General features: G+C 33.4%; 2 long non-coding RNA genes across 3 annotated transcripts in view; one reads left to right on the forward strand and one right to left on the reverse strand.

The window, feature by feature from the left end:
• The first annotated feature begins 3493 nt into the window (after positions 1–3493).
• LOC127843232 (uncharacterized) lies at positions 3494–4537 on the forward strand. 2 transcript variants are annotated; one of them, XR_008032150.1, is made up of 3 exons: positions 3494–3684; positions 3828–3971; positions 4166–4537. It is a non-coding gene; the product is annotated as an uncharacterized LOC127843232 (long non-coding RNA). The 2 variants fall into 2 exon arrangements; XR_008032149.1 differs by having other exon boundaries at positions 3843–3971.
• A 14011-nt stretch (positions 4538–18548) lies between these two features.
• Positions 18549–26927, reverse strand: part of LOC127843228 (uncharacterized) — a 31631-nt gene continuing 23252 nt past the window's right edge. The window contains exon 2 of the long non-coding RNA XR_008032145.1: positions 18549–21318. This is a non-coding gene — a long non-coding RNA (uncharacterized LOC127843228). The remainder of the gene's footprint in view (positions 21319–26927) is intronic.

Consider the following 26927-nt stretch of genomic DNA (forward strand, 5'->3'; position numbering starts at 1 on the left):
ATAAACGGTCGGGAAGTAGTTTCTGCTTTGGCTAATGTGAAAACCATCAAAATCACAGTTGACAACATTGATGGGCACATAAAAGCCTATCAGGTTAAGAAATTAAAATATTTGTAACTTTTATTTCAGCTGTATAATTTTATCGATGTTTTACTATTTGTAGCACTTAATCAATTTTTAATGTATAATATTTATAGAAAATGAGAAAATAACAATAAAAAAACATCGAGTCTGTACATTCAACAGGAACAATATACATTCATTTTCCACAGGTAATGCTTGGAAGTGGAAACAGAGATTTTCACTAAACTCATTGGTCGATCCTGATCGACAGATTTGACCTAAGAGATCTTCAGGGACTGAGCACACAACCGAAACAGATAACTGCCCAAGGACCTGACCCTACCATCTTATTCTTGTCTTCAAACAAACATGACGCATTAAGGTATCAATTTATTTTTTTCTAGTTGATTGAAAGTAACGTAAGGACAACATATGAGTGAGAAGAGAAAAATAAGAAACAGTTAACAATGTTAATTGCATTGCAACCTTATTGTTTGTAATCCAACAATACATTTTCAATTCAGATAATTACATAAGGTAATGTTCAGTTGTTTTCTTTATTTGTATGAAAAGATTTACTCAGCGTGTGATGCGGATACTGGTAGATGAAATACAGCCATTATCCATATTTTATACGGCAACAACTCGTCTTGTGGACCATTAATACAGACAAGTGATTGATAGACCATCACAAGTTCACCCAATGTTCGTAAGTAGGACAAATAAATATGACTTAATGAATAATGAAATTGGCTAAATGCAAATTTTTACATTTTGGCACGTAACTTCATTATATGTTACCTCAGCTGGAAAAATCAGTCTTGTGGTAAAAAAACACACATTCCGACTTTTTGTTTAATTGAGATACTCCAAACATTGTAGTTTACAAAAATGATATAGATTTTTTTTTATTTCTGGTATTCCAACTAAATTCTATGGCCTTTCAAAGTAATGAATCTTACAGCTTTTTGGTATGAAAATTTGTCAATTTCTATGATAAAACACACTTAAAGCATTATTCAAACAAATTACAACAAGCAATACTGTTTTAAATCAGGAATCAGTCTTTAATCAAATACATGTACCTATTAACAATATAATCAAGTAGCAACACCATAATTGACATGTTTAAAATACAATAATTATGATACCATGGTAACCGATCTATATTATCACCAAAATACACAATCTTGCCTTTTTATGCAAATGAATTTACTAATAACAAAAATAGTGTTTACTAAAAGGTTAACACTTGACCAATAACAGTCTTTTTGCAAATAGTTAACAAGAAACAAATGATGATTATTGTTTTCTCTGTACTTTGGTTACATGTGTAAATAAATAAGTGTAATGTAACTTCTTTTTGAGAAGCACCCTGTATAACTTAAGTAGTCCTAAATATTTTCCTATATAATATATATATATATATATATATATATATATATATATATATATATATATATATATATATATATATATATATATGTAAATAGTTGAGAACTAAGCTACATGGCTTTTTTTAATTAAGTGATCATTAAAGACCCAAATTGTGTTCAGATAATGGACATTATATAAGGAACCAAAGAGTCATTATATACATCTGTTGGGAGAGGTATTTAGTTCAAGTTAGAACACAGTTTCCAAGTTCATGTTCTTGTTTTTTTCCGTATTCTTTACAGGGCATATTTTTGAGGCCGAAAATTTACCCCATTCCCTCAGTAAAAGGTTTATTTTTTCCCTAATTTGAAAACATATTCCCCAGATAGAAGGAAAATGTGCAAAATGTTTCATGCTTTTGTTGAAACATTTACATAGTCCGTTTTTATCAATTTCAGTAAAACAAACATTCAAATGCTATTAAAACATTCTGTTGTTTGCTTTTAGTAAGAGTATCTCATTAAATATCAATAAATAAATTATTTTGAAATAATGTGACGGCTAAAAAGTCGTTAAAGTCAATTGAAAAATAATATACTAACATCAATTTTTTAAATTTTCAACGGAGCAAATGTTTACATTTTTCTGCTTTGCATACTAGTAAACAAATGACGTTATAAGCATGTGTTGCGGCCAACTGTTTGCTTTTGCTTTGCTTTAGTTATATATGTCTAGGGAAAGATCTGAAGTAAAACAAGAGGTTGTTGCAACCTGCTCCTTGTTGGTTCCCCCCTCCTGCCCCTCTGGTCTGGTCAACATAAAATTATGAAAATATTTCATTTGCCCAAATATTTAATGACAAATGCAGCTGATGTGCTTTAAACCCTTGATCACATGCATTTGACTAATGAGTACTCTGGATATAGCAACCTATATGAACATGTTTTGTCCAAATTTCCACCCTGCTCCTTTTTAGCAGCACCCTGTACCATATCGGATCCTAGATCTTTCCCTAATATATTGCAAAATATTACAGTTTAGTTGCTTCATAAACTGTTTGAAACTCTGTTCAGTTACAATATACATCCTTATGTTATATACTGTTCCCATTCTACAAACATATTTGTGTCAGAAATTGTATTTATTATTGCTGCTAATAATGAAAATGTTTTGGCTTGCTTTCTGTTTCACAAACACCATAATAAGCATTGTCGTTTTATATACATAAAGCTCAAAGTTTTCATTTATGAATACAATGAAAGAGCAAAAACAAGGATAAAAACTAATTGTCTTCTGCATAAGTGTCTCTATAATTAGGTAAAATATGCACAAAAACACTTAAATTGTATAACATTCACAGTGTCCTAAACATCAGGCATACTGAATATATTCTATATTGGTAAAAAAACAACAACATAAACAAGTTAAAAAAACATAAAGAATGTGCTTTGAAACAAATTAGTATTTTTATGAAACAAATTAAATGCTACCATTTATTATTTGTTTTGGTTATTTTCAGGTGGTGAATTTAGCAACATGGCCAGTATTCCCCTAGGTGGTGATCAGCTGACACGGGTAACATTTGATTCGGCACGCGTTCTGAGATCTTGTACTCACAGTCGAACAGAGAGGTTTGACCAGTTGTCTCCAGTAATCGAACAACTATTTCATGTTCAGCAAGACTTGAAATAACCCTTAAACATAATTTAATAACATTTCTTTAAACAACATTCCATTTTAAACACATATTTAACACCGTTTTCTCATTATAAAAAATATTCATTCCTACGCGGAACTATTTTGGCGGAAGCACAAATCCCCAAACCAGGGGAGTGTGATGCGTCCTAGCATAGAGGTGACAATAACGTAGTGACGTCACCATCTATGTATATATTGACAGTAAAACAAGTTGTTAATGACGTCATCCATGACATCAGTCAATTTAAAATATAAAAATTATTTAATGATGACGTATTAATGTGCTTACATCACTTGAGCATTTTATTTCTAAGATGTTTGATAATAAAAACATACTCGACGGTGCTCTATTAAGTTTATCTGTGTGGAGTGTGTTAAAAAAGTGGTGTTGATCTTAATATTGGAAGACATAGCTAGTAAAATCGTGTAACTTACGAATACGTTTTGTTTTGAAATTACTGTGTACTACTATTAATTAAAAAAACTAACAAAATGACTATGCACCCAAAGGATCAAGAAATTGCTGACTGTAAAAGGAAAATCGAGGTATCGTAAATATTTCCACAATTATAAAGATATTAATACAGATAGATATATTAATACATATATTTATTCGTTGTTGCAATAGAAATCAACAATCATTTTAAAAAGCTATTACTCTAGTAACGTGTTTACAAAATGAATTGTAGGTTTTATTTTCATAGCATTGTGAAAGAGAGGCTAGATCTCTGTTAGAGAAAGAAGCACACGATTTTGAAGACATTGCACAGTCCATTGAACAGGAAACCAATTGGAATGTTGCAGAAATCTTCGCTGGATGTTTAGGGATCGTTGTAGGCACTGTTTTGATTCAAGTTTCTTGTTAGATCTTATTTCTATACCTACAGCAAATCTGTGAATTTGAATACATATCATTAAAAAGCATTAGTAACACATGTAGATCTATTGAAATTAATATCGTAAAAAAACTATTTAAAGCACATGTTTCGAAGGTTTATACAGTACTGTATACTCATTTATTTAACAGATGGCGCCAGTTTGGTATTAACACTTGCTGGTTGGGAATATGCTGGGATAAATCTGAGCAGCGCTGTTGAATGTATGCGAGCAGCGAAAGTCGCCAGAAATAATGCCGAAGAGAAGCGGGCTGAGGCTGCGAAGCTTCATTCAAGGCTGACGAAGCTGTTATATTGTGTAATCACGGAGATGCGATTTCGATGTTGACGTTAAAACGTTACGAAGAGTACTGACAATTCTATACTAAAGAGATGTTCTCCAAAATACTTCAAAAATTTCATTTGTTTACTGTTAGTCATATACTTGTGTTCTTATTTGTGGATTTGCTAATTCATAATTAGCAATAATTAATATTAATATTATTATTTAGTTATACTGTTATGGTAGCAAGAATATGTATTCTATAGTAATATCTAATTATGAATCAGAGTTTAAAAGTTTTGACTTTTTTCGTTTGCATTTCAATTAGATCTATTCCATTCCATTTTTATTGTTTAGAAATACTCTCTTAATATTTAAATTGCGTGGCCTAATTGATGTTTAAGTTAATTTTTTTAGTAGTGATTTGCATTTAATAGATAATGCTGAAAATTATTGCATAATACCCGTCGTTTGTTTATAGAATGTATTGAACAAATATGTATAATGTATTAAACATCATTTAATAAATACACACTTTTTAAACGGCTACCAGGGTGTGATTGTTTCACGCCATGAAAGAATCAATTGATTTGTTTGTATATTTGAAAAAAAACAACGTTTAAAGCTGCTTAGTAATATATATGATGCGGTAAATATAAATGAGACCAGTACATTTGTTGCAATACATGTATCAGCAAAAAGATACTCACGCGATACAGTCAAGTAAGATTTGTTGACTTGTCTCATGGTATCATAATAATACAAATTATATCCGACTTAACGACTTTTTCGGAAAAGACAAACTAACATGGACTTCAATTGTTCACTACATGATTCGATTATAGTTATTGTTCGCCTTTGATACTAAATTGAATTAAATATTTATGACTTGGAATGATTATATATATATATGAATGATTATATATATATATATATATATATATATATATATTGCGAGTTCTCCTGCTGTTCACACACAATTAAAATATGAATTAACGATGAAAAATTAATAAACACATCACGACAAGTTTTACTAGTATTATTTATGTTTCCCCAAAATACACATATCAATTGCCAATGAAAAAACAAAAATCACGACAATGTACTCTAGTACTTTTCTGTTTACAAAAGATTCAACTATGAATTGACAATGAAAAAAAACACGACACGTTACACTTGTACACTAGTGCGAAACATGCCGGGTTATAAGAAAAGCAGTTGAATATAGTTACGTTACCAGTCGCCAGAAAAGATAGCAAGTTCGACTGGTTGGTAAATCCATTTATTTTATATCTAAGTAAAATAAACTTAAACTATATTTTACATATATTTCTAGTGTCGCTTTTATTTACAACTAAAACATAATTATTTACATATTGTTTTTTTGTCGGACACGAGGACCGGCAGTTTCGGAAATAATAGCGGATCTCAGCCAATTTAATCGGACATGTCCGAGGTCCGACGTCTTTCGTATCGGTTGGACCCATGGAAGCAAGTTAACAAAAGAAAACCATGCTTTGACAAGTGGAGCATTTTAATAAAAGAAGTATAAAATTACTTCGTGTGCATTTGTGGAACAGTCACTTTTATTGTTGAGGCGATGCAATTTAACTGCAGACAGAAGATAAGATTTCAAAATGGCACCCTCGACACCAACAGACCACATAAGGAAAGAAACATGACGGTGGCGTTCCGTTTAACTATATCGCACGAGTTGTATTGTACTTCACGATTGCATGTGCGACGTTAAATGGCACTTAAAGCACTCAGCGATTGCGATGCAATGCGCATGAAAACCACAACCATCAAACTACAGCATAAACGTAAACAATGCATCGTTTCATGCATTTATTTAGAACATTAACACAGTTTTTTTTTGTAGAACGAAGCAAAGATAAACATACCGCAATACTGCATTGTACCTTAATGAATTCACTGAATTGTCCGGATTGTCCGGCAATTGAATACGAAAAATGACAATTCGAAGTAAAATACAGGAATTAGTTTTGTATTTAATACCGAAAATACACCAAGAAGAAAGTCAGATTATATGTATGTATATAAACAGAACTATACTGAACACTGCAAAGCGTTTCCTGTAAAAACACCCGATTTGTAGTTCAACACTTTGCAACGCTATTCGATTAACAAAGTCTTGGCAATTTAAATGTATTTGAAAACAAACTGCATTGCTATCTGTATATTACTTAACGTTAAACTATGCAGTTTGTGTTGTATTTATTAAAAATTATTACGACAAAAATAACAAGTCCATGTATGGGTCACTTTAATAATCTACAGAAAGACTAATCAAAACCGTCCTTCTCTCGCATAAGTGCAAAAGGTGCGGCATCCTTATGGTTTCGAATGTCACGTCGAATGATAAAGCAATAGTGTGGTCGAAAACATGATAACCTTTGATCTGAGTATTTTGAATCACATCGAACAAATTCACTGTTCATAACATATACTTTAGATCGGTATAAAAGTTGTTTAATTGAATCTAGGTATGTTCTCATAGAAATGCCTGGTATCGTATTCAAAAGATTACAGACCTGAATACATGCAATTTACAACAACAGTATATTTTACTATAAATTATAAACATAAACTGGCAATCGTATTGAACGAAATCATGGAGACTATTAATAACTCAAGCTACACAACTAAATAAGTATCGCCGAATGAACGTAAACTTATATTGAAGATCAAAGAAAAAAGAAACCAAATTTCAATGTGAGTATCAAAGAGCAACACAGATAAATGGATTAATTAAACATTGAATTACACAGAAAAGCGATGCAACATTAAAATGCCACGTGTTTATATCTAGAAGTTTGAATAATCAACAGCGACAAATTTTTTTTGTTTGCTTGTTAAACAAAGCATTTTTTGCAACAATCTAATAAAAAAAGTGGAGCACCCTACTGATTTTAATGTTATTCTAATTCACACAATAATACTAAACACCAATCATTAAAGGGATCTTTCCACAGAGTTTGGAATGTATTGAAGTTTGTTAGTAAATGCTTTATTTTGATACATGTACACATCGGATCTACAAAGCTCCAGTAAAACAAAAATTAAAAGAAAGAAAAAAGTAACCCTCAACTGGGCTCAAACTAGTGACCCCTGGAGTAAAAGTCTATCGACAATAACATGACTCTCAAAATTATTCATTCGTTTCGCGTTGCAACGCTTAATAATTGTCAGGATTATAAAGATATTTATCTGATCGAGAAAAAGCGGGGATATTGTGGTTATCTCAGTCTTCCGTCCGTCCGTCCGTCCTGGTCACCTGCTCCTCCTACACTATTAGCACTAGAACCTTGAAACTTACATACATACATGGTAGCTATGAGCATATGTGCGACAGTGAACTATTTGGAATTTTGATCTGACCCCTGGGTCAAAAGTTATGGGGGTTGGGGTGGGGCCGGGTCTGAGATTTTCCTGCGACCGCGATGCGAAAAAGGCTCATAACTACTGTGTCCCTTCAGATATTGCTTTCATATTTGGAATTTATGTGTATCTAGACAAGACCTTTCCATGCGCATATTTTTTTCATCCCTTTGACATTGACGTTGAACTTGAGGTAAGCTTTCAGGATTCGAAATCTGCGACCGCGATTCCAAAAAGGCTCATAATTACTGTGTTCCATCAGATATTGCTTTCATAGTTGGTATGCATTTGTATTTAGAAACACCTTCCCATGCGCATACAATTTTTTACCCCTGTTACCTTGACCTTGAACTTGAGGTCAGCGTTCAGATTTCGAAATCTGCGTCCGCGATTCGAAAAAGGCTCATAACTACTGTGTCACTTCAAATATAGCTTTAATATTTGGCAAACATGTATAGCTGGACAAGACCTTTCCATGCGCATACAATTTTTGACCCCTGCGACCTGGACGTTGAGGTCAGCTTTTAGGTTTCGAAATCTGCGACAGCGATTCGAAAGAAAAAGGCACATACCTACTGCGTCCCTTCATATATTACTTTCATATTTTGTTCCCATGTGTATCTGGACAACACCTTTCCATGCGTATGAATTTTGTTAACTTGTGGTCCGCGTTCAAGTTTCGAAATCTGCGACCGCGATTCAAAAAATCTCATAACGTTTGTGTCGCTTCAGATATTACTTTCATATTTTGTACGCATGTATATCTGGACAATACCTATCCATGTGCATACAACTTTTGACCCATGTGACCTTGACTTTGAACTAAGGGTCCGCGTTTAGATTTCGAAATCTATTATGTGGTTATCTCCGCCGTATGTCCGCCCGTCCGTCCTGGCCACTATCTCCACCTACACTATTAGCACTAGAACCCTGAAACTTACACACATGGTAGCTATGAGCATGTGTGCGACAATGCACTATTTGGAATTTTGATTTGACCCATGGGTCAAAAGTTGTGGGGTTGGGGTGGGACCGGGAGAGATTTTCACTCATATTTACGCCCCCGAATGAGGGCATATAGTGATCGCACTGTCCGTCTGTCCGTCCGTCTAAATGTTTGTCCGTCCGTAAGACTGTCCGTCAAAATTTGCGATTAGGTTTCGAAAAATGCTCATAACGTCCACGTCGCTTCAGATGTAACCTTCATGTGTAAGCATGTGTATATAGACAAGGCCTTTCCATACGCACACAAATTTTGACCCCTGTGACCTTGACCTTAAACTTAGGATCCGCGTTTATGTTTCGAAATCTGCGTGTAGGTTTCGAAAAAAAAGCTCATCTCTTCTATCAAAGCGTTTATAGGGGGCACATGTCATCCCATGGTGACAGCTCTTGTTTTAGGTTATTTTTCATTAAATTCTTCATTTCTACACCGATTTACTTCAAATTGATACTGAACATCTCTTATGACAATACGGTCAATCTCAACTATTCATGGCTCCATTACCAATACTGGGTCCCCTGGGTCAAAAATGCGGCGTGGAAATAAGCGTCGGCCTCTGCCTAGTTCAATGTAAAGGTTGGGTTCATTCAGCGAAGATATTGTTTAAATCTGAGGTTAGCTCTAGAGATGTGCTCATACACAACCAATCCTTCTCCTGAAATTACAAATACTTGTGATACTATAAATGTTAAATTTATATACGACTGCTTTATTTAAAAAAAATCACTTTTAAACACTATTTATATTAAACGTCACCCGTGTTGCTTCGATTATTTCGATATCTAATTGTTATTATTTATTTCATTATATTTACAGATTTATGAAATAGTTTGTGCACCAAAATAAATCGGCTATTATTTTATTTTTAGTATGAATTGTTCCAAACATGAATAGCCGCGTTTGTTTTAAAGTGTGACCTTTAAGGGCAGGTAACCACTAAGAAAAGTCATACTGCAATCACGCATCCGGTGTGTACTCCCAAAATGCGATCGTGAGTGGTACATATTACAATATCATAATATACATCGATAGGTAAGTAAAACAATAATCATTTATTGCATAAGTTAACTTTAATTGTTTGTTTGCATTCAAAAAGAAAAAATGCTTTCTTCTTCAAACTGAAAGTTACATGAAATATTTCGCAAAAAGAAAACAGTTTCACTAAATTGTTGGTACTAATAAACTGATAAAAAACAACTTTTATTAGAAAGACAATTGCATGTGTAACATGTACATATATAATTATTTTGTATGCGTTAAAGATGTCCTATCATCATATTGTATAGGGGATATGATGTATAAATTAAGCGTCAATATGTTTATTCGTAAATAAAAATATTGTAATCCTCAAAAAGTTATTACATTGTATATGTATTATGTGTATATGTATTATTGATATATACAGTTAATTCATTACATCGCATGCTGTTTTTAAAGGTTCTTCCCGTTATGATTTCACACAAAAGGGCGCACTCTTGCACAAATGAATGGTATTAAAGACATGCAAAAGGCCAACCCCAATGTCTCGATCATTGAGTAAGTAGTTTTTGTGTTTTGACCATATTATATTATTTAAGTATCAATTACAGGATCTTTGGCCACTGTAGAAAAAATAAAGATTTTGCAATATTCTCGCATAGTTATACTTAGTTAAATCAAAGTACCTCACAGTTTCCAGTATTCTAATATGTCCCTTTCGAATTATTTAACTTTTCTTGTGGACGGATAGACATATGGGCGTATGAAAAAATGAGAACATTGACAGCCGGGAATTGAATTTTTTTTTTTCATGAAACTATCTTTCGTTTTTAGTTTTGACAATATTGTCCTTTTTCAACAATAATGACATGACGATTGGTAAAAAAAGATTTTGCAATATTCTCATATTGGCCTACATAGGATACAATTAATCAAAGTAACCTCCGTACGTTTTGGGAAATCGCAGTTTCCAGTAGTGTTATATGTGTCTTTTGAATTATTTCAGTTTTCTTTCTGAACGGATAGACATACGGACGGATGGAAAAAAGACCTATTGACAGACGGACATTCGAAAAATAAATTGCAAATAGTTCAAACCAAGTTGCAAGATTATACTTTTAACATGTTTAAGTAATTACAATATTATATAATGTGTTTTAATTATATAACTGTGATATAATCGTCGACCTCAGGTGAAAAACGTTTGTGTATATTGACATAATACAATACGAAGCCCATTCATCGAGCAATTAGCCATCCAAATACTATACACCGCTATCTTGGATGGCTAGTAAAGCGCTCGAAAGGTACGTCTTCTTTCGACTGTTTTTTTTTCAAAAGAGAAACTAAACAAGCCGTTAGTCAATCCATGCTATATTACAATTGATTGAAATCGAACAGATGTTTGCTAACAACCAACATTTGACTAGTAAGTTACCCATTTAACCGTAACACTAATAACCAATAAGTTATATTATAAATCTGAGAGGCGGCATACGTTTAAGTTCAGTTAAGACGTAGTTTAGAAGTAGCCAAAAGATTTTATCTTAAAGATTTTAATAAAAATTGTATCAAATTATCTAGGATACACATAAGATCAAAACTGATATTGACTTCAGTTTACCGTTGCGTTGCATTGAGCTTTAACAAATGGCAATGTTTTACCTCTTTAATACTCTTTTCTTGTACTTTAGATTTTCTTGCAAACAATGTGTTGAACAAGCTGTATTAACATAATTGAATGCATATTTGGATTTAACAAGTAATTGGTATATTGTCGATTTATTAAGGATTTAATATAGTTTTCATATAAAGTTTAAAAGTTAATAATTTTTACAATTCTTGTTAAGATTGTATTTATTCTTGCTCTTGATGATGATGGTGATGGTGACGCTGCTGCTGATGCTGCTGCTGCTGCTCCCGATGATGATGATGATGATGTTGTTTTTGTTGATGATGATGATGATTATAATGATGATGATGATGATAATGATGATGATGATGATGATAATGATGATGATAATGTTGATAATGATGATAGCGATGATGTTTATGATAATGATGTTTATGATGATGATGATGATGATGATGATGATGATGATGATGATGATGATGATGATCATGACGATGATGAAGATGATGATGATGATGATTATGATGATGGTGACGATGATGATGATGGTGATGATGATGATGATGATGATATAATGATGATGGTGATGGTGATGATGATGATGATGATGATGATGATGATGATGATGATGATGATGATGATGATGATGACGACGATGATGATGATGATGATGATGATGATGATGATGATGATGATGATGATGATGATGATGATGATGATGATGATGCTGGTGATGCTGATGATGATGATGATGATGATGATGATGATGATGAAGATGATGATGATGATGATGACGAGGCAAATTATTATGCTGGTGGAATATAACATTAAGCTAAAATGAAGAAACAATTGACTTATTGGAATTTGGAACACCACGATTGCGTTGTATTCACTTTGACAAGAATTCTGCAAGAAGTATTTAGAATATTACTGCACATTACAATCTTTTAGTTAATAAACACCAAGGCGGCAATGAAGGGTCATATAAATAGGCAATGTTTTCGATAACATCTTCATCCCGCAATAGTCCTGCTATTCGCAACAATGTCATCCAAAATGATTGTATGCCTGTTGCTATTAACGGCGTTGACAACCAATTCGGCCGCACGTAAGCGTTTTATTGCAAAATATTATCATACAAAGCAACAATGTTCTTATTAATAATAGATACTTAAATTTAACATTGCATTGATGCAGTAATTGTTTCAGAATAATCTTTGGTAATTGGTCTTTCCCTTTTAACGTGTAACAGCAGCGAGACGTTCGGATTGTCATACAACCGGTTGTGACGTTCAGTGCGTCTTCATGAATTACCCTTGCGGTCACTGCACAAACGGAGTTTGCTACTGCAACGTCTGCAGTTTAATTGGGTATATCTGCTTGTATTTATTACGTCTGATTGTTAAAACACATACACTTATTCCTGTGTATATTTAAATATAATCACGTCAATACATACGGAATATTACGCTAGTCAATTGTTCCAAGAGTTTGTATCACTCAAGTGGCTTATGTGATGACGTATCACACGAGAGGCGGAGCCTCGAGTGTGATGCGAAATAGCACAAGCCACGAGAGTGATACAAACTCTTGGAACATTTGACTAGCGTAATATTCCTTTTATTATATTCAACAACTAACGAAAACAGTTAACAATTGTATTTTTTACTTTAACAAAACTGACAAAACAATGGTTAAAACGGTACGCCATAGTTTATTTAAGACGCGTATGAATACAGTTTATGTAAATTAACGTGATAACATTCGAACCGGGAAAACACAGGTTTCCGACACGCTTACCTTAATGCCATCGTTAATCCAATATTTATAACAATTAAATTGATTTCTTTAATTTTTAATCCGATGTTAATAGCAAAAAAACGTTGAAACGATATGCACTTCCGCTTCTATCTTCCATGTCTTTATCGAAACTTAGTTTAAACCACACTATTGTATTGTATAATAATTCATATCGAAATATTTATTTATGCATGATAAACACACACTCCAAAATACGTTTTGAATTCTTTCTATGTTTTTAACAAATAGTATACTGTTAAAAGTCCGACATGTCCTTAAATTCCAGAGTTTAGATAAAACCATTTTGTTTCGTCACAAAAATGACGTCACACGATGTACTACGTAATATATTTCGTTACATAAAAGATTTATATTTTCGGTGCGCGTAATGTGACGTCATTAAATGGGTCGAGGTAGTCCGGCTAGTATGGTAATACGGAATTGGAAACAGCGAGTAGCGTAATTCGGGATTTTTTATTTCAACGATTGATACAACCTGTAATTTGTCAAAAACATTAAACAGGTATATAATAAAATCGTTTAATCGTTTTTCTTACACGCTATTAAATGCATTTATTTTTTGTTAAACAAATTAACGTTGCTGAAAATTTAACTTTCCAATCTTTTTTTTATTATATTTGCATTTTTTCCTTGATAATAAATAACAAGAATATCTGTGACACTGATGGGTTCTCCCCGATGATTCTCCATGTCAATGGATAGGTTATTGTTATTATTCAAGGGGCAATCACTCCCTGAAAAGTCACTAGAGGGAAACGACGTGTAATGGATCATTAATTCCTTGGATCTCACGCACAAACTTTTTATTCATTAGAAAATGTCGTATTATTGCCTTTAAGGGCCAATAACTCCCTGAACAATTATTGGAACGGAACAACCTTATAAGATGTGCATTTCAACCCAATAAGGATGCTTACAATGAAGAGTCCTTAGATTCGGATCATTTTAGTCCGTTAATAATCGCGAAATGAATTTATTTTTCAATGGTTAATATTTCTTAGAAAAATGTTCTCAACAGATGGAATGGAAAAAAGTGTGCGCATCCACTCTAAGACATATGGGCATAAAACGTCCATCACATTCGAATTATTAGTTCTTTAGATCTCGTAGGGAAACAAAAAAACAACAAATTAGACATGACATTTATAATCAAAGGGCAATATAAACCGTTGGCATGGAACGACTGACAACAATTTGCAAGTCCTTAAAAGTGGAATGCTTTATACTTGTGCTGGTTTAAACTTATATATTCTAACTAAAATGTGTGTACTATTGCAAATATTCATATATGTCAGTATAATATGTCTATGGTTTAAAATAAGCACTCATATTTATCATTTCTTTTTTTCAGATAACAGAGAGAACTTCGGAGATAAATAACGAAATGTATTCATTAAAGGAATAAACTGTTTTTCTCATATTTTGCATTCTTTTATCTTTCGGTTGCCTTTAAGAGTTTATGAACTCGGTCCTGAAAGGTAATGTGTTTAATTATAAGTGCGCGTAAATTGTAAATGCTGAACCATTGAATGGATAATGAACGTACGCGTACGTTTATTGACTATTTGAATACAAACGGCACTGAAAAAGCTGCTTCCCGAATTTAATTAACGCACTAGAATTACAAAAGTTGGGTTGCATTTTGTATAAAAGTATTGTTTTTTTCCAAAACAAAATTTAATTTTGGTTTGGTCTTGTGATTTTGTGACAGCTCAACAATAATCTTACTTTAGATTTAAGAGCAAACAGGAACAATTAAAGTAATGAGGTGACATACAATAATAGGCATTCAATAAATGGGCACATTTGATTGCAACTCGTGTGTGCTACTTTTAAAACGCGTAGACACGTTGAAAAACACATGCAAGTTGTATAATTTATTTATCAAATTACTTGCAACAAGTTGAAAAATAATCAGGACAGTAAACAGTCCGTAGTGCTGGAATAACAATTTAATCCTTGCCAGTAGTTGTGTTATTGGTAAACCTTAGTCGCTATCAGCTGTTTTATTATTCAATATACTAACAAGTTGGATAAAATAGCATTATGCTGAATGTTCTAACATGATACTTTAAAAAATTATATTTCCTGCTTTTATCCGCAAAACAAACAATCGACATGTAACAGTATCCAGATTAAGTTTGCAAATCCAGATTATTTGCAAACTTATTTTTTTTATTTATTGAACAATTGTTATGAAATTTTGCATATTTGTAGGGGGCATTGAGTACATACATATAATTGAAAAAAAAGAGTTAAAATGTTTTTGGAAAGTAGAGTTATTTGATGATAAAGTTGCCATCCCCCGTTGGATCCCAACGGGGTTTTGGCTCCCCCGTTAAGAATTGCAATTCTCCAACTGGTGTTTTTTCCAGACGGGAGAATTTTACCTATATTTTACAAAAAATGTAATTTAAATATTATGCTTTGTTTTCTGTTTCAATGTTTACAAATACACATGTTTAAGTTATAATTGTAAGAAATATGTACTTTAATAAGAAAATAAAGTGTTTGTAGATTTTCTTCCCCCGTGGGGTTTTGACGGGGGATCCCGTCCATCTCCCATATCCATTAAACTCCAACGGGGTTTTCACGGGGGACCCCGTCAATCCCCAATTTAAATTAAACTCCAATGGGTGTTTGACGGGGGATCCCCGTTTAACTCCAATTTATAAAGAACTCCAATGGGAGTTTGACCAGAGAAGAGAGGGGGGGGGATCAGACTTCAATAAACAGTTTATACCCATTGCAATATATTCCATTGTATAAAGAGTAAAAGACACCAAACTTTATTAAATAATTAATGTTTTCTTTTTAAGGTTTCAAAATCAATTTATAATTTTTATATTTTCATAACTCGGTACGTTACGTTGAATAAAATGTCTTTTTGAAAGAGATTAACCCCACATATTGCTATTTCTGGAAAGATTAATTTAAAACGTTCCATAATTTTGAAAGACTGTATAAATAATATAGTGACTTATCTCGAAAATATATTACATTTACCTTTTGATAATCCAAACGTTGCTTTTATCCATTTCTGTGATGATAAATACAATCCAGAAAGACAATAACATTGGAAGCATAATTATTGTCATTCGGAATTGTATTTCTTTTGCTGTTTATTCCCGTGTAACAGTTTTGGAGGTTTTTTTCCTAGAAATTTACCTTGCAAACATTTTCGGTGCAATGTCGTACCTTAGTGTACCGGTTACATTCCACAAGTTGTGTTTTTTTTACACAAAATGCCTGATTAGGGCAGTGTGTTAGGTTCATTGTTTTGTTATTGCAGTTGTTTGTTTTTTATCTTTAACAACACCGTGCACTGGTAGCGTTATTAGCAGAGACATGCGGGAGTATTCTTGAAACATACTGTACTGGCTAGTTTCAATTATGGGACACACCACTTCTCCAATAGAATCGATGATGTTTAAATACATTTTAGTTATATTTGCAGTTTCAGTTATTAACTGTTTTGTTTTCTGATAAGGATATGATATCCCAGACGTTAGTTCCTGTGCTGTCTTTTTCCCTCTAAACAAACAGACATATAACACCAAGGACTTATATCACTTTTCATTATTGTGTATAAAATACAATATACCACACACAACTGAAATATTTGATATAACCCATATAAGCAGTATGATTTCCTTTCTAAATGTAATAAAAACTTAATTTTCAATCATGAACTAGTAGTTTCAGGAAAACAGGAAACCAAGAAAAAATGTGAAACCAACAAAGGCATAGAATTGTGAAATATGCAAGCCAGAGTTCTCGACTTATGATTGTTGAACGCTGCACTTCTATACACCACAACCTACCTTTGTTCGAAGTTTGATGTAAATGGGTCTTATTGTAATTACGTTATGACCCGGACACTAAAAAAGTGAGATAAATAAAGTAATGAAGGGGCTATAGCTATAGTTCTTGTGCACTGAACTTCTAATCAGTGAGATCTATCCATATATGCATATATGAAGTTTCATGTGAATAGGTGATATAGTTAAAGACTAATACTCTGGACAAAGTACTGGAAGCTGCCCGACCCCAGGCATGACATAATTAATCCCTTAATATGGACTCCATTGGTCATTGTCGACTCCGGTACTACTTACGTGTACCCCAGGTACTCTTAAGTATACTTACATGTACCCCGGGTACGGTAAATATACTAAATCGTACCCGGTCGATATTAGACTGTACTCGAGTTGTATTCCCGCCTAAAATCCTATGTCGTAAAACGCGCTACCGATTATCTTAAACAAACTTCTATTTTAAAAAAAACTGCCTCAACATGCTTTGTGAGTATGAGTTTCGATAATATAGAGGTCATTTTACAGAAAATTGACATAAATGTGAATATATTTAATTAAAAACAAGATGTGTTTGTGAAACACAATGTCCCCCTATATGACGTTTGACCTTGAAGGATGACCTTGACCTTGTGAAGGATGACCTTGACCTTTCACCACTCAAAATGTGCAGCTCCATGAGATACACATGCATGCCAAATATCAAGTTGCTATCTTCGTGAAACACAATGTCCCCCTATATGACGTTTGACCTTGAAGGTTGACCTTGACCTTGTAAAGGATGACCTTGACCTTTCACCACTCAAAATGTGCAGCTCCATGAGATACACATGCATGCCAAATATCAAGTTGCTATCTTCAATATTGCAAAAGTATTCATAAAATGAGCGATTTGGGCCACATATATTTGACCTCTGACCTTGAAGGATGAACTTGACCTTTCACCACTCAAAATGTGCAGCTCCATGAGATACACATGCATGCCAAATATAAAATTGCTATCTTCAATATTGCAAAAGTATTTATAAAATAAGCGATTTGGGCCTCATATATTTGACCTCTGACCTTGAAGGATGACCTTGACCTTTCACCACTAAAAATGTGCAGCTCCATGAGATACACATGCATGCTAAATATCAAGTTGCTATCTTAAATAATGCAAAAGTATTCATAAAATGAGCGATTTTGGCCACATATATTTGACATCTGACCTTTAAGGATGACCTTGACCTTTCACCACTCAAAATGTGCAGCTTCATGAGATACACAAGCATATGAAGTTGCTATCTTCAATATAGCAAAAGTTATTGCAAAATGTTAAAGTTGGCGCAAACAGACAGACCAACAGACAGGGCAAAAACAATATGTCCCCCACTACTATAGTGGGGGACATAAAAATAGCCGACAACGACCGATTAAGCTTTAAATTCCCGGGTACGTTTTAGTATATTTACCGTACCCTGGGTACATGTAAGTATACTTAAGAGTACCCGGGGTAAATGTAAGTAGTACCCGAGCCGACAATGACCAATCGAGCCTTAATATGCCCTGTATTTGACAGACATATAAGAGACAAATGGAAAGGATGAAAAAAACAACACAGCAGTAATTAGTTTTATCAGAGACATAGATAACAGAGATAACAGAGATAGGCAGCTCGCCAAATATCGGCAAACTCTCGCGCATCCAGTGGTTTTGGCGAGATAGGTTTAATTTTAGTCTGTGCAATAAAAGAATGCATGAACATAGTTTTTACAATTTAATGATATTTCATCAAAACTTCATCATTCATAAACACATATCAATACAACTGGCATAAAAAATAAGCAATTTATTACACGTATTAAGCAAGTTGTTGATATTACAAAATTAATAACATATCGGGAGAAAACAGCTAATATTCTGCAGTTATGCAGGCAACAAACATGTAAGCATAAGAGCCATTATCGTATGGGGCAGGGTATTAATGTTGCTGAAGAAAATTCATAATCACATAAGAATTTTTCATCATGGAGATTGGACTATAAATGCGACTGAGAGTGTTAACATGTTTTTACCAAAGTCATGTAAGGAAAAAGCCCCGCCCCTTGGTGGCCATGTTTTTCATGATATCATTGGGACACTCTATAGAGTGTTAAAAAGGTTTTTCGAATCCCGGACAATCGCTCCTACGGACAATCGCTCCTACGCTAAATTTGACAAGGCGGACAGTCGCTCCTACGATGTTTTGACAGGGCGGACAGTCGCTCCTACGATGTTTTGACAGGGCGGAAAGTCGCTCCTACGATGTTTTGACAGGGCGGACAGTCGCTCCTACATTATTTTGCCAACCCGGACAATCACTCCTACATTATTTTGTCAACCCGGACAATCGCTCCTACATTATTTTTGACTCCAAGGCAAAACATATTATTCGCTGATCAAAGGCTTACACCTATAATTAATCAACAATTATAATTGCCAACCTGTTAACAGAAAGCCAATTTAATTAACATGAGCCGATCAATTTGATTTTAATTAATTAATTTACTTACTGACAAACTATGTTACAGTTTGTCGATTCTGTAAATATAAGGTAGTTATAAGGGCACTTTGGACAATGGTTCCTACATTATTCCTATCAGGGACATTCTTTCCTATATTACATTTATTGGAATAAGTGCCATTTTGCGAATGGAATAAACATAAAAACCGCATTAAATCAATAATTGCTATAACAACAATGGTAGTATCAATCGATAATGACCACTTTGACACCTATGATGTGCCAACCGTGCATAAAGATTACAGAATGGCGTCACATTAAAGGGGCCTTTTCACAGATTTTGGCATGTTTTGAAGTTTGTCATTAAATGCTTTATATTGATAAATGTAAACATTAAATTTTAAAAGCTCCAGTAAAAAATCAAAAATAAAATTTAAAAAAGGAAAACAAAAGTAGCCCGCAGCAGGACTCGAAGTAAAAAACGCATTAGCCAACTGAGCTATCCTGCCAAGGATACATAAGATGCGTATTTTATACCTTATATCATCGTAGTTTCACAAATTTAAACGACATCACTAGAACTTTCCAAATTATTCAATCGCTTCAATCAATTATACATTGAATACAAAATTCATGAAATGCAACATAATGGCGAATTCAAATGTACAGACATTTTCGATTTCAAATTTAAATATCTGGCTTATTTTGCATTTTTCGACACAAGTTGGCAATTTTAATTGTCGGTTAATCATAGGTGTTAGCCTTTGATCGGCGTACACTACATTTTGCCGTGGAGTCAAAATAATGTAGGAGCGACTGTCTGGGTTGACAAAATAATGTAGGAGCGATTGTCCGGGTTGGCAAAATAATGTAGGAGCGACTGTCTGCCCTGTCAAAACATCGTAGGAGCGACTGTCCGCCCTTGCAAAACATCGTAGGAGCGACTGTCCGCCCTGTCAAAACATCGTAGGAGCGACCGTCCGCCCTATCAAATTTAGCGTAGGAGCGATTGTCTGTAGGAGAGATTGTCCGGATACCAGGTTTTTCTATAGCTATATATAGACATATAAGGAAAAATGCCCCACCCCCTGGTGCCCATGTTTTTGAACCAACCGGAACCATTTTTGAACTTGCCCAAGATATCATTGTGACAAATCTTCTGAACAAGTTTCATGATGACGGACAATAAACCGGAACAATTTTTTAACTTGTCCAAGATTTCATTTGGAAAAATGTTCTGACCAAATTTCATGAAGTTTGGACAATTAATGTGGCCTCAAGATTGTTTACAAGGCAAATGTTGACGCCACACAACACGCACTCCACGACTGCCAAAAGGCGATCAAAAAAGCTCACCATTAGCACATTGTGCTCAGGTGAGCTAAAGGGCAAAAAGATAATCACTAGAAATTTGTTCCCACAAAAAATGGTTCTGGGCAACTTCCTAACCATGAACATATTCAGTAGTGTGTCCTGCTTCATTAACACATACTTTCATCCTTAAATATGTTTTGCCATGCTTTGATCTGAATGTAAAAAGCGAATGTCCAGGTCTCTAGCGTGCGTATTGACAATAAATTGCTTTGGATCACTTCGTTCAGTATGTAACACTCAACCCTGATAGGCACAGTGATCTCAACTTGACAGTCTCCAACGTCAGCTGAGTCTGGTTCTGTTGTTGACGATGACTAACCACACTGAGTTGCTTTGTCTTCATACAATGCAGTGTTGAGAGAAGTATCATCCTCAATTCTCAGTTATGGATTCATCCTCATCGAGCAAGAAACCATCCTCAAGCGCTGTTGGGGATGATTCATCATGTCGAGATGGCTTGTGCTTCTTCTGCACCCCATAACTCAGTCACTCCCTCCTGGGCATGGCCAAACTGAAAATACAAATGAGCATATCAGATGAACACCAAATAATATGAAATGTATTATATGCTATTCTAAATTTAGATAAAACAAGAGATGTGTTCATCAGAAACACAATGCCCCCTACTGTGCCGCAATTTGACCTTTGACCTTGAAGAATGACCTTGACCTTGAACTTCCACCACTCAAAATGTGCGGATTCATGAGATACACATGCATGACAAATATCAAGTTGCTATCTTCAATATTGCAAAAGTTATGGCCAACGTTAATTTTTTTTCGGACGGACGGACAGACTGACATACTGACAGTTCAACTGCTATATGCCACCCTACCGGGGGCATAAAATATAAAGGCCTCATGGAATTTATAAAGAAGGCACATAAGCATGCAATTTATAATGTTTCATATGTGAATTCTTTTTCTTTCTATCAGCATTTTAACCATTTTAACCCAACAACATTCAGGCTGTTTAGTTGACTTGTTACTGCATAATGTAATAATGGCAATTTCTCCATAAGATACAAAAGACTACTGCAGTTGACGGCCAGTTCCCTTTAAAATAGGATTTATGTGTGTTACATGAATATTGTAACTTAAAAACTCTTCCATTATACAAAATTCCTTTTCTTGTAATAGAATGAGCTTCATTTTTATAAATTCATTGTCATATTTAAGCAAATGAACACAGAAAGACAATAAACAACCAATCCACCATTTACACCACACAATAACTGGTAATAAGACAAAATGCTGTCTTATTTCCAGGTATTGTGTGGTATTTAATATTACCTGAGCTAAGACACCTTATTAAATTATCTTCCTATATTATAAATTGATCAACAAGTACCTGTTTTAAATTAAATTCTTAGATTTAATATTCCTTGATCAATGGATTAAAATTAAATTATTAATTAAATTCTTATCTTAATTATTAAATGACTCTTGTTTCAAAACTAAATTTATAAATTAAATCATATATTAAATGATCAATTTATTAAAACTTTCCTTAACTTATAAAACTGAAGCACTTTTTTAATTAAGCACATTCTTCGATGATTTTAACTACACAAAATAAACAAACCATTATTTATACTAATTTACACAAAGTAAGATTTTGAATGAGAATGAAGTCAAATTATAAATGTTTAAATTATTATAAAAAGTTGATTTAATTGGGGAGGGCTAATCTCTTATCTGGCACCATACTGTGTCTGCCATTATAACTTTGATATACATCAAATGATATACGTCACCATTCGGTGGACGGACGGACTGACCGACATGTACAAAAAATCTACCCCCTCTTCTTTGAAGGGGGCATAAATATGGGAAACCATAAAACTATTGAAATCAGAAATTTGCTTATATATAAATGCATAATAGATTGTTAAATGAGGCATGTATTGATACGTCTTGCTAATTATAGCATTTAAACTTAGAGCAGATAATATAAAGATTTTTTAGAGATTAAATTTTCCCCCCACAACTAAAATTTTGTACATAACATCTAACTGTATTTTTTTCTTTATCAATTGCGGATTTTAAAAATTCACTTAACTTTGTTAAAACAGAAAGAGCTTTCTCTTACATCACACATTCTCACAAGTCATATATTTGCACAAAATGCATAAACATATTTTTGGTGTTATTTTGATGCATGTGTATTGTGTATTTATTATTATGGTAGTTTGATGTTTAGCTGTATATGCTTATGTCGCAAATAAACTCGCTGTTCTGTTCTGTTAATTTTATAATATTGGGATTTATTGTGCTCGAATAAAAGTCAGGGGAAGTCTACACTGTGTATTAGCAACCTGCTGTGTTGATCACTATCTTATTAGCTCAATACACAGGCACCTGGCTACTGTACTGGAAAAATTGGATTTACTGCCAAAATAACTGATTTCATTTATTGCTAAATTGTTGTGTACCTTAAAAAAACTTCAATAAATAGTAAACGCTCTACCATTGTCTTATATTTATACCATTTGAAAAAGTTAATGACAATTATTGCAAGCATCCGTTTTATTTACCATTATTATTTTAAATACGCGTTCAATGGCAAATAATACAGGTAAAATCATTATTTGATGTGGATATCAGTACAATTAATAAATTTTAATAAATGTCTATATATTCTAAGCATAGCATACGCAATTGTATAATTCCGAACTAATATAATTTACTTAAATATGATCTAGCTAGAATCAACATCAACATGGATCAACATCACCGTTGTACTTTTTATTTAGTTTTCATTAATCTGTCCTTGAAATAGAGGTAGCCTTATTAAAGACAGCGCTAAGTGTTAAAGTGGAGATTAAGAAATAAGATCTATTGCATCGCACTGGCGGTATAGCCTGTAGTCTTAAATAAGACACATTTAAGACATGGATAAAATACAATTATGACACATATGAATCTTTCATTTCTTCAAAAAATAAGCACGTAGTCACATATAAATAAGACACATTTAAGACACATAAACAATATGAATAAGACACATTTGAATCTTTCATTTCTTAAAAAAAGCATGTGAATCTTTAGAATACAATATAAAATAACATGTATTACTGACACATTATTCTCAAACAACATGTTTAATTAAAAAAATGTATCCGTACAATACTCAATATCCTTTTACAATGAATTTAACAAGTTTTCTTTAATGACCGATTCATCAAAGAAACACAAATTCCCAACCATTAACAACATGTTCAATTAAAAAAAAAAATGTTTCCGTACAATACTCAATATCCTTAAAAAATATTGCTCAAAAATCTGTTTTACTATATAACGTCTGGCATTTTTACCTTTGGCATTTTTACCTATGGCATTTTTACCACTTTACCTCTGGCACTTTTACCGCTGGCATTTTTACCTCTGGCATTTTTACCGCACACCATATAAATGGGTATCAAAAAGTAAATTTCAGTAGTGTTAAAGATATCATAGCAAATTCAATAAGTATACTGTATTGATATGACAGAAATTAAAATTCAAGTATGAACTGTGTCCACTTTATCAAATTCTAGTATTTTAAATGGGTCCAGTTTATAAAACTTCTTGTATTGAAATTGGTCCACATTCTCAATGGTATCGTATACAAATGGTTATGCTTTAAAAAAAAAATCTTGTATCAAAATGGGTGTACTTTATCAGAGTTCCAGTATAAAAATGGGTCACATTTCGCAAGTCTCAGCGGTCTCAGTCCCCCCCCCCCCAAAGAAATACTTAAATTACTTCCCAAAATGTATAATATATTATAACATCATTATTTTTTTTGCAAGCATTCCCCACACATTTGGCAACGTCAATATGGTGAAATAATCAAAAATAATATTTTCATGATATTGTTGAAAACACAATAAGAATCTTTTATTGACATACCATATATATATATATCGCTCAAATCAGCCAATGGAATAAATGAAGTGTCTTTATTTGTGTCTAGCCGCAGGAAATTTTATTGGACAGTCTGTCTTACAAAGGTCAGGTAAGGTAAAAAGCTGGCTTAGACAGCTTCCACGAGAAAGTACAATTGAAACATATACATGTAACTGTTAAGCATGTGCTAATTATAGCAAAAAACAAAACCTGCATATTTAATTGGCTCTGGAGATAATCTGTCTACTGGGGTCGGTGATGTCCCCCAATAGCTTATCTTATTAGTTAATTTATAAACTGCAGTGTGATAGCTCTTATAATGAAGTGAAGCAAAATGTCTATGTCACAAAAGAATGTTACTCTCAGTTGCAACTGGGCAAACATGTGGTCAATAACTCGAAAAAAAAATCAATGAAATTAATGATTTTAACTTATTTTTTAACATGATTAATGTTTTTTTTCATTGATATATTATTAATTGGTAATCTCAACCAAAGTGATCAAATTGATTACAAATGTATTAATTCATGCATTGAATAATATTTGGGCTTCTAGACCCTTTATCAACCACTGTTCATCTATAAAAAAAAATCCTATTCTTATTAAGGGTGTCACGATACGCTCCCCTTCATTACTATACGTATCGCGGTACAGTGTGTACGATACAATACGTAATGGGATACGTATTGTCAGATGGAAACAACATACAAACCATTTTAAACCATTTTTTCAATTTTATTTAAAGACCTCTACATACATTCATTTCTTTAATTTGTAAAAAATGTTTTTTTATTTTAAATTCATGATTACAAAATTTGTCATTTAAAAATGTGATATGAGATGATATTGGGAGAATTTCCGTTAACATTGATCCAATTACTGTGCCACATATTTTATTGATTGCGCCAATGAAATCTTTCTTGCCGCGTATTGTTACAACATCCAAACATTTAAAGTTTACTTGGCGCGTTGGCGCATATGAAAAATGCTGTACCGTACCATACGCACTCGAAGGCGTATCATGCACCGTACTGAGAGGAGACTATTACGATATACCGTCCCACAGAGTACCGTGACACCCTTAATTCTTATCCTATTAACTTGCACAAAAAAGAAAGATGCATGGTACTGCACGATTATTGCATTTGATGTTCATGGGCATTTGAAAAGTGCGGTCACTCATTCAACTTCTATCAGAAAGGAAAGAAAATGCCAGAGTCTCTCCACTGGTGCAGAAGTTGCATGAATTGCTTTTTTAAAATGTAACTTGTATACATGGGTTAACATGGTTCACTAAAATTCTCATGAAATCAATTATTTGACTGATTACTTAACTGTTCCCACACCTAATTAAGCTCCAACACTTATTTTTTGCATAAATGCAGATCATCAATGCAATAGACTGTATTTGGAACTCAACTAATCGTTAGGTACAATAAACTTTTTACCATTATGACCCTACTGTCACATGAATATTCTGGTACCGTACTTACTTAGTTTGAACAAGACTATTTCCAAGCAATATAAGTCCAATACCGATGAAACTCCACCATTTTCAGCAATATTTCTAGTCTATTTGTTGCCATACCAATCAGAATTATTGACATTGGAACACAATGAATTGACATGCATAATCTCCATGTTGCCTTCTATCCATGTTTCAAGTTTCATGAAAAAATATGTAGAACTTTAAAAATTATCGCAGGATCCACTATTTTCAGCAATATTTATAATCTATTTGTTGCCATCGCAACCATAATTCTTGATGTAGGAACAAAATGAAGTGACGTGCATAATCTCCATATTGCCATCTATCCATATTTTCAAGTTTCATTAAAAAATATGAAGAACTTTTAAAGTTATCACAGGATCCAGAAAAGTGTGACTGACTGACTGACTGACTGACTGACAGACAGAGCAAAAACCATAAGTCCCCTCCATTTTCACCTGTAGGGGGAATAACAATACGCATTCCCGTGGATCTAGGTCAATTTTATTTGTACCTCATGTAAATTAGTGGAAAAACCAGTTGTAGGCAAGTTCCAAATAAGAACTATTGTTCAGACTTAATCCCTTTAAATACCCCTCGGACCGAGAGCTATCAGAGATCTACACCACTTTAGTAATTAACTACATGAGAAGTTGGCAAGTGTCTGATGTTGTTAATGTGTCATTTGTCTTCATGAATTGAAATTGAATCTGCTTTTTGGTCAAAAGTAATCATAATCAT

This window comes from Dreissena polymorpha, chromosome 8 (assembly GCF_020536995.1).
Source record: "Dreissena polymorpha isolate Duluth1 chromosome 8, UMN_Dpol_1.0, whole genome shotgun sequence".
NCBI lineage: Eukaryota > Metazoa > Mollusca > Bivalvia > Myida > Dreissenidae > Dreissena > Dreissena polymorpha.